Raw genomic sequence first — 10,813 nt, forward strand, 5'->3', positions numbered from 1 at the left:
TCAAGTTTGTCTCATGAAACCCTGAAGGAACACCTTCAAGCCTCGGAGTTTTCACCTTCCCCCTTCTTTCACCCAGTAGGGGTGGGTGAAACTAAGGAAACTAAGAAACTTAGGAAACTAAGAAGTATGGCACTGGGTTTTAAACTGGAAGCAGTAGGTCCCATTATGAGCCAAGCCAACTAGTGAGCAGTATGTTTCACTATAGTGTTTAGGTGAGCAATGGCAAGCTGCAAAGCATTACTTGGTAAATGATGGATTTTGAGGTTCCCAAGGTCAGTAGATCCAGGTTTTAAAATAGTATTTGTTTTTGCTGTGCCCTCACTTTTCAAAAATTCTTCCACATAATGGCCCTGTTCAATCATTTTTATTTCCAAACATTCACGTCCACTGACACCTCTAATAAAATGGAGGGTCTCAGCCCTATTGCCATAAAAGGGATCCCAGACAAAAAGGGATCACTAACAAAGTAAAATGTTTAATTCCTTTCAAAAATCAACAGGGTGGTAGAAAGATAGACACTGAGGGAAAGTTCAGATTGACTGCATCTCCCAAGCCATGTGCTCTCAGGAGTTCCTCTGAGTTATCTGCTACTTACTTACCAGTTACACTGTTTTCTAGAGAATACATCTTTAATTCCGTTTTATTTTCTTCCTTATGGGAAGTCTGGCTACAGAGATAGGCAAAATTTTTTAATTCTTAAGTGATTGTTCAGAAGCATGAAAGCCTGAGGCAGTCTACTTCATGTGTATTAATACTGTGGAAGGACAGATGAGGACTAAAGATTGCAGTGCCTGTCTTAAAAAAGCACATAGTTCAATTATGAGGAAAATCCAGGCAAGCATGGAAGTCCAATAAGAACAGTTACTTGAAAGCACAAAAATAAATTGAGTGTCTCTTAGACACAACCACCTTCATGCAGCTAAGAAATTTAGGTGTTTCTCATGCTGCTTGAAAAGTTGCTGAAATAATGAATTGAATATTTAAAATTCAAAGGGTACAGAATATACTTGGGAACTGAAATACCAAGCTTACATGGTGCTTCCGCAATGCTCATGAAACAGGTTTTTATTTGGAACCATATGTTTCAAGGTCACAAAATGGAATATATTTAGTAACTCTTCTAAGGCTCAATATCATGGGAACTAGGTAAAGACTAGTGAAATTATTTTGCATCTAACAAATAAAGTCTTGGAATATGTGATAGAAAAATACTAAGAGAAGCAGACAAAACCTAACAATATAAAATACAATTATATAACACAATCAGGTCTTTCCTAGACTACATTAGAAATCAATTTTATAAAGTCATTACAATTATAAACACATATGATTACTTCAATAAAAAACTGCTGGCCGGGAGCAGTGGCTCAAGCCTGTAATCCCAGCACTTTGGGAGGCCAAGGCGGGTGGATCACGAGGTCAAGAGATCGAGACCATCCTGGTCGACATGGTGAAACCCCGTCTCTACTAAAAATACAAAAAATTAGCTGGGCATGGTGGCGCATGCCTGTAATCCCAGCTACTCAGGAGGCTGAGGTGGGAGAATTGCCTGAACCCAGGAGGCGGAGGTTGCGGTGAGCCGAGATCGCGCCATTGCACTCCAGCCTGAGTAACAAGAGCGAAACTCCGTCTCAAAAAAAAAAAAAACTGCTGACCAAATTGAATGTACATTTATAATAAAATATCTTATCAAGGAAGGCATAGAACTATACTTACTGAACCTGATAAAGTATATCCACAGGAAACATCACAATTAATGGTATTGTTGAGAGCCTTCCTTTTAAAGTCAGAAATGAGACAAGATTGTCTATTATTAATTCTATTCAACCTTGTATTAGTGGTCTTCTGCACTAATACAAGGAAAAGACCATTTTTGCAATTACAGCAAAAATAAATAATAAGTAAAATGTGTAAGGATTGGATAATAACAAAACTATCTTAATCCCAAATAAAAGCATTGTGTAGAAGAAAATCTACAGAAAAAGATTTACAAGTTGCTGGATATAAAAATCAATTGCATTTTTATACTCTAGCACCGAATAATTAAAATTTTAAATAGATCAACTTAATATATCATTAAAAACATGAAGATTCTAGGAATAAATTTGTAAAAATATGTGTAAAATTTCTATGAATAAAATGACAAGACTCTATTGAAATACAACAGAGAAGGCTTAATCACATCATATACCATGTTCACAGATAGGAAATTTCAATATTTTTAAAGACAGTGTTCCCAAATTGATATTTAGATTCAATATGATTTCATTAAACATACAAAAGAATTTTTATTTCTTTGAACTGACAAACAGAGTCTAATATTTTTGTGGATCAAGGGGAATTTAGTTTAACAGATATCATCATTTGTAATAAATAATAATTGATTCAATATCTCATCAGTTTAGGGATAGTCAAATTGATCAAAGGAACAGAATAGAGAATCCAAGAAAAAAATATGTATATATTAGTCTGCTTGTGATGCCATAACAAAATATCAGAGAATAGGTGGCTTAGATAACATTTACTTCTCACAGATCTATAAACTGGAAATCCAAAAATCAAGATGTGACTAAGTTGGTTTCCGGTAAAGGCCTCTTCCTGGCTTGCAGATGAGTACCTTCTTATTGCATCTTCACATGGCAGAGAGACAGCAATCTCTCTCTTCCTCTTATAAAGCCCTACCCTTATAACCTCATATAATTCTAATTGCCTCTGAAATGTCATATCTTGAAACACCATCATACTGTGACTTAAGGTCTCAAAACATGAATTTTTGGAAGACACCATTCAGCCCATAGCATATGGATACCTAGTTTATGACTGTAGCTATTATGTTGCAGGCACTTTTCAATAAATGATGCTGGGATAACTGGATATCCATAGGATAAAAACCAAAATTGGTCTATACTTTATCTTACAGATGGAAATCCAGTCTAGTGGTTAAATGTGCAAGGTAAATTTATAAAACTCTTGGAAGACAATATAGACTATCTTTATAACCTAGAATTAGAGAAGTTCTTAAGATACATAAAACCCACAAACTATATAGATAAAGATTAGTAAATTAAACTGCATTAAGACTAAGAACCTCAGTTCATCAAACTTCACCTTAAAGACAGTGAAAGGAAAAGCCACAAATCAAGATATAGTATTTGCAATATACATAACTAACAAGTGGAAATGGGCAGTGGAAAACAGACCATTCACGGAAGAGGGAACCCAGATAACCAATACAGAAAGTTGTGCAACCTCGTTAGTTAACTCGAGAAATACAAGCTAAAATACATAATAATGTGTTTGGTTACCACTAAATAGGCAAAAAATCTGGCATATTAAATATGGTGAGAGTATGGACAATTTCTATGTGTATATTGCTAGTGAGAGGGTAAATCTGCAGATCCAGTAAATGAAACAATTTGGCATTATCAGTAAAAATGCACACACCGATGACCCAGCAATTATACTCACAGCTAGGCCTGGAGAAGTTCCAGGGTGTACATTTGGAGAATTCTTCATCATTATATGAGTGACAGCACTATTTGAATAGAAAAACATGGGAAGTAACCCAAATGTCCATCAGCAATAGAATGGATGGATGCAGAAGTGAACATGAATGAACCATAGCCACAGGTAACAAAATGAATGACCCTTGGGAACATAATGTCACTTGGAAAAAAGTAAACCACAAAGAATATATCTAGTACGATTCTGTGTATATAAAGTTCTAAATCTGTAGCAATTTAAAGACATAATTTTTCAGATAGAAACGATAAAATTACATATAAGGTAGTAAGGGATGGCTACTGGAAAATTTAGGATGAGAAGGGAGAGAAGATGGGGATCAGGGGTATTAAAAGGAAGTGGTTATATTCTTTCCTTATGCTATTTAGTCATTTTATCATTATTATTTATACCTCACATATGTTTTAAATATTCTTTTTTTTTTTTTTTTTTTTTTTTGAGACGGAGTTTCGTTCTTGTTACCCAGGCTGGAGTGCAATGGCGCGATCTCGGCTCACCGCAATCTCCGCCTCCTGGGTTCAGGCAATTCTCCTGCCTCAGCCTCCCGAGTAGCTGGGATTACAGGCAGGCGCCACCACGCCCAGCTAACTTTTTGTATTTTTAGTAGAGACGGGGTTTCACCATGTTGACCAGGATGGTCTCGATCTCTTGACCTCGTGATCCACCCGCCTCGGCCTTCCAAAGTGCTAGGATTACAGGCTTGAGCCACCGCGCCCGGCCCTGTTTTAAATATTCTTAATAATCGATACATTTTTAAAAAGAGAAGTACTGACCTGCAGCAATCTTTACATTGATTACATCTAATTTGTGGTTTTTAAGAGAATACTTTTCTACAGAAATCATTTCCTGACAATATTGGAATAGAAGCAAAAAATAAATCCTCATTATCCGAATAAACATGACAGACAATCTTCAAAAAAGAACTTCAGGCAGAGGGAGAGAGAGAATAAAATCACCACCCGCCTACACGAAGCCAAAAGTCTCCCTTGGAAAAAGAGCCAGCGAGACACACATCCACCCACCCCACCCCCCAACCGACCTCGCCTTCAATTACAGTGATAAGGCTGTAAATTCTCTTCCCGGGCCTGGAGTTTAGTGTAAACACTCCAAGAGCCTGCAGGACCACAGAGCGAGAAAGAAATGTCTTGGCTCTGGCTGTTTTTCCTCTTGGGGGAATGCTCACTGTCAACTGTTGAATCACAAAACCCAAACTCCCCGCATCTACCAAAGGCAGTGCGTCCCGGCGTGGGGGAAGAGCGAGTGGGGGGAGGGGCGTAAGTGGGGAAGGGAAAGGGGTGGGTGCAGGACAGGAGGGGCCAACTTCGCTGGGCGCACAGACAGTCGTCCGTGCGCCTCTGGCCCTGGGATCCCGCCGCAGCGGCTTGGTTCCAGCTGCGTAGGGCTGCCCACACCTCGCGCCGGAACCGTTCCAGCTCCGACTACACATCATTCTAGGAGCTGGAACTGACCAGGCGCACCTTTCTGCTCCGTGTCTAACTGGCCTCGGGAATGGAAACATAGATAATAGTCCAGAACTGCCACTCCGGGAATGAACAAAAAAAGATGCACTGGGTACGAGGTTGAGATTGATAGATCCTTATTTCCATGTTCATGGGGGAGATTAAAGCACACCTTGCAATTAAGTTGGTTGCCCTGCGATCCGTTACCGAGAATGCACACTGGTGTGCAGCAAGGAAAACTGTGAAACTTCGGGGTGAGCGTGCAGCCGCGGCTCCGCCCGCAGAGCCAGCCTGAAACGTCTTCTCAGATAGCAGTTGGCAACAACAGCTCAGCCTGTCGGCTGCAGCACTTAAAGCTGATGGATATATATTATTTTTGTTTGGAAAAAAAAAAATCCATTTTACCGTTAATGACTCCTGGAGTATTCGCTCAACTATTCTATGTTAAAATAAAGGATGATTTAGAGAAGTTTCCCATGGCTCCTCAAGAACTTATGTCAGTATATTTTTTTAAGTAAACTTTATTGAAGTATAATTTACATACAATAAAATGTAGTCATTTTAAGTGTACGGATTGACGAGTTTGGTTTGTCCAATTGACTGCAATTAAGATGTAGAACATTTCCAACACCCGGAAGTTCCCTGGGCTCCTTTTCTGTCCATCATCCCCCTCTCCTGCACTCCTGGCTCCAGACAATCACTGATCTGCTTTCTGTCACTATACATACGTTTTTCTGTTTCTAGAATTTCAAATAAATGGAATCAGCTAATATATTTTAAATTTAAGATTTCCGCCATTCTGAGAACCCTCTTTCTTGAGGTGTTTCTCTCTCTTCTCATTGCTCAAAAGTTTAAGACTTCATTTTATTTCCCCCTTACCCAATCCAGATTTAAACTTAAGAACCAGAAAAGTTAAAGCTTCCTAAATCGAAGGGAAGATACATGCAACTTAGACAGAACTTTTAAAAAATGCTTTTATTTCACGTGTTTTATGTGAATTAACTGGACAAGTTTCCCAACCTCATGGCTGACTGCAAGTGTCAGCTTCTGGGGGAATATGACAAAATCCATTTACAACAGCCACAAATAGAATTAAAAAGAAAACTCTGACAGACCAGCCAATTATAAAATAGTAAAAAAAAATTAAAAAGCTGCTTATCAGAATTACTTATGAAAATTTCTTCTCCGTCCAGTCACTGACTGGGGCCACGGAGGAAGGTGGTAACTCTCTTCACATTTCTGAAAAGCCTCTGAGAGGCCTGGGAGTTTTGGATGATGTAATGCTACTCTACTGATTGACATCTGTGCCCAGTACCAGCAGAGCTGAAAGCTCTTCACAGTGAGCAACTCTGAGGTTCCCGCTGTAGACACAAGGCTTCTTAGGAACTCAAGTATACTTGTCCCCAGGCACAGTTTTCACTTACTCCCTACATCTTCTAGGCCATCAGCTTTGGAGAGTTTTCAAGAGGCTGCAAGTCACAGGATTATAGAACTTCTATCCACCATGGCGGAAAATAAGAATACAGACTGTTTTCCTGCCTTCTATTTTTGTTACTCAACGTATCTATTTTAATGGCAATTAAACTCTGGTACCCTCCCTTATCTCTGTTGGCTAATGTATTTAATTCCACCACTCCTATAGGGAATAATCACAAATCTACAGCCTGTACTATATTAAAGACTCATGAATGCTTAATCAGAGCAAACAGAGGATTTGATTTGTATAAACTGCAAAAGCTTGTGTCTTTTATGTCCAAAGAGCAGGACTGAAAGAAGAAAATGACAATAAATCATTTCAAGAAACAGCATAATGTAAATGTTGTATGTTTATTTAAAACTTCATCCAATCATTTGTCTAGAGCTACAGCTTAGCTTCAGAATGTGACTTGCCATAATGAGATTCAGAGGCAAGCAGCATTCAAGAGCCAAAAATACATATTACTTCCTCCCCGCACTGGCTTATGGGGAAAATAATAAGCTCTAAACGGAACCACAGCATCCAAGAGAGTAATGCAACACTAACACAAACCTTTGATAATTTTAAAATAATTCTTAGTTAAGGTATTGGGATACACAAAGTTAACAGAGTTTTAGAGAGAGTAGAAGGATGCGACTTCTTTTTTGTCTGAGTTGAAGTGAAAAAATACAAGTTGATATCATCCTTAAGTTTGCTTCCAATAAAAAGAAAGAAGAATAATAGCGGTATGAGTCAGAGGTGGGGTGGGGATTTGGTTGCTTGTTAGGTATTTGTTAAGTAAGAAGACGCATTGTGCAGGGATTTAGAGTTTGAGTAGTCTCTGGCTTCAGGGTGCCTGGATCTGAATCTTTACTCTGCCACTTCTCAGCTGAATAGCTTGGGCATGACCTTTCTTTTTCCCAGTCTCCTCATCTTTCAAATTGGGTGATGATAAAAGCACCAGCCTCAGAGAATTGTTGTAAGGATTAAAAGTATATGGAGCGTTTTGATGGTACCTGGCACCTAGTGAAGAAGTGTTGGGTTTTGGAGAGATCTTCCATGTGTTTTAAATACAGCATGAGGGAATCTCTGGCAGTGGTTTCACTAGAAGGTGGAGATGGGTAGAGGTTGACAAAAAGTTACTTGCTCTGTGACCCAAAGACTCCATTCTCTGGAAGGAGTGAGCAAAATTATTCTCGCATCATTTTTGAGGTAAAGGATAAATACAATTCTGTTCCTACACTGCCTCAAAACCAAGATATGTGAAGCCAGTGTCAACCCTTATTTCATAGGTTTGCAATGTCTTTTAAAGTACGCATGATTCTCTCTTTTATTGAGAACAGCATGGAATCCGCTGGCCATTAAGTGCTTTCTCGATGTGCTATGGGCCATCATGACCAGCTATGCAGCCTGACTTCCCTAAGAGACAGTGCTGCCAACAAGGGCAACAAGACTGACAAGTGCAAAATCTGGTCCATAGCAATGTCCCAAAATCTGCATCAATCTGTTTGCAATATCCTGCTGGCAGTTGATGTGGTGGTAGATTTTTCTAGATTTCCTCACTAGTTTGTTTGATTGGGAAGAAGGGAGGGGGAACCCTGATGAACTTACAACCCTATAATAACCAAATAGAGAAGGTGGTGGGTAGAGGGGAGCACATTTTATTATGTAGACACTGATGTCTAGTCATGCTTTCTGTCCTCATAGCTTCAAAGAGATACAAAGAAATTCTAAGGAATCGAATATAGAAAAAGAACACAGTTTATTTGTAGTTATAAAAACTAATCCTGGGAAAGAAAACAGACATGAAGAATATATAATGCAACCTTTAAAAGAACCTTAAAATTTTGCAGTTTGTAAGAGTGTTAATAAAATTTCAACATAACCATAAGAAAAAGTGCTATGTTTTGTCAGTTTTACTGCCATTGAACACAGCTCTTCTAAATCAGAAAAAGTGAAGCTATTATAATGCTAGGCTGCTGGCACTTATAGCTATGGATTTTCTCTTAATTTTCCCAACTAAAGTCATAACATACATGTGTGTGATTGTGTGTTTCTTGTCCAGATAAATAAGGACTGCCCTAGTTAAAAAAATCAATTATGTTATTCAGTTGAGATTAGTATGCCATGAATGATGAAACCAATTTAATCCAGCACTTTCAAATTCCATGTTTGAGACACACTGAAACAGTAAGATAATATACCTGGGGTCTTGGTTTTTCCTTTCCCATTTAGTTTGCTTGAACATAAAAGTGAGAGTTTCTTATAAAATCCAATCAATATTTATATATGTATGAAAAGCATTGAAGAAGCAAAGTTGTCAAGCCTCTACCTTTCTGACATTTATAATCCAGATGGGGAGATAAGATGTAAACATATGGAACATTTTCGACAATAGATAACTAGCTTTTCAACAAAACCTTCAGAGAGATTTCACTGTCTATATATGATTAATTTTTCATAAAATTCCCTGTGGAAGTTATATTGCTGGAGAATTTCAGAGAAGAAATTTATTTCTCCTGGAGGGAGCTGGTGGGAGAGAGAAAGTAGAAGGATGGGGAGAAGGAGAAGGCTTGAAGAATGGGGATGCCAGAAGAGGGGGAGGGAAGATCCTGGGGCACGTTCAGGAGCCTGCATTCATTTCTACCTAAGAAATACTGAGCTTTTACTACTTGCCAGGCACTGTGCTCATGTATGAGGTACAGGGGATACCAACAGGTTTAGCCTTTGCCTTCTTAGAACTTACAAAAATTTTAACCATATTTTATTTTTGTTATCAAACCCATTTGCACTCCTATTTTACATGTGCCAAATAGAAGGACACCTGCTGCTATTTACAATAACAAAAACTTGGAACCAACCCAAATGCCTGTCAATGATAGGCAATGGTAAAAGAAAATGTGTCACATATACACCGTGGAATACTATGCAGCCATAAAAAGAATGAGTTCATGTCTTTTGCAGGGACATGGATGAAGCTGGAAACCATCATTCTCAGCAAACTCACACAGGAACAGAAAACCAAATACCCCATGTTCTTACTCATAAATGGGAGTTGAACAATGAGAACACATGGGCACAGGGAGGGGAACATCACAAAACAGGGCCTGTCAGGGAGTGGAGGGCTAGGGGAGGGAGAGCATTAGGATATATACATAATGCAGATGATGGTTTGATGGGTGTAGCAAACCACCATGGCACATGGATACCTATGTAACAAACCTGTACGTTCTGTACATGTATCCCAGAACTTACAGTATGATTAAAAAAAAAAAAAAAGGACGCCTGCTGGTTCACTTTCCTTCTCCCTCCTTTATAATCCCTGTTCTCACTCAGGAATGCAGGTCCTATGGACTCCCTCCTCATCTCCCTATTAAAAAAATGTTTTCCTGAACACGTGGATACATTCACATAAAAGCCTGAAGAAACTAATGGGCTGTCTCTCTCAGGAGATGTATTTTAACAGGACATAGAGTCACAGTTAATGGTGTAACTCCAGATGCCAGCAAGACAGCCCAGGAGGCAATTTTAGTGTGATGAGAAGGGGAACAGTACAGAGAGTCTTCCTTGACACCCCAATCCCCATACAAAATCACAACTCCAGGAAAATACCTAGAATACTGATTTATCAAGGAGCTAATGTTTATTGGAAATAGCTGTAGTTTTTTCAATTTGTCAACCAAGTTGTCCATCTCAAAGTATTTCTGAAAAGTCACTTAAGAAGAAAAAAAAGGTAATGATTTTAACCATAAAATAAGAACCAAACTTTATGGAGCAGATTTACTCTGGGCATATACCTTGTGGACCTTTTTCATTGTTTTCTTATTTGTGTGTCTTTGAACATTTTGAAGTACTATCCTTTTATTTGGGGAAAATTTTCACATGAAAAATGTCAGTGGAAAATAACTTTACATATTAGTAAAGTTGGAGGTATCTTTGTGCTGGAGGTGTCTTTGCTAGAGATTCAGAGGAGGAGAGCCAGGAAGGTAGCAGAATCTCAACATGCAGCAGAGCGTGGTGAGGAACGCAGGGCCTATGTTCAATTGCCCTAATTGTATTTAGGTCTTGCCACTGAATAAGCTCAATCACTTTGGGTAAGTTCTTTAATCTCTCTCAGCTTCAGCTTTCTCATTTGAAAAAGGTGAGTCATCCATCTCATTAGATTGGTATAAGAATCTGATAAACAAATTTATATCAAATTCTGAGCATGAATGAAGAGCTTTATAATTATTAGCTAGGACTCATCTGTCTACTATGTGCTAGTTATTGTTTTAGGTATTGGGGATATTCTGTGAGCAAGTTTCTTCTCTCATGAAGACTGTGTTCCAGAGGGAGTTCATAGACAATAAATGCATATATAATATGTAATATGTCA

This window comes from Callithrix jacchus, chromosome 2 (genome assembly GCF_049354715.1).
Source record: "Callithrix jacchus isolate 240 chromosome 2, calJac240_pri, whole genome shotgun sequence".
In the NCBI taxonomy this organism is placed as follows: Eukaryota; Metazoa; Chordata; class Mammalia; order Primates; family Cebidae; genus Callithrix; species Callithrix jacchus.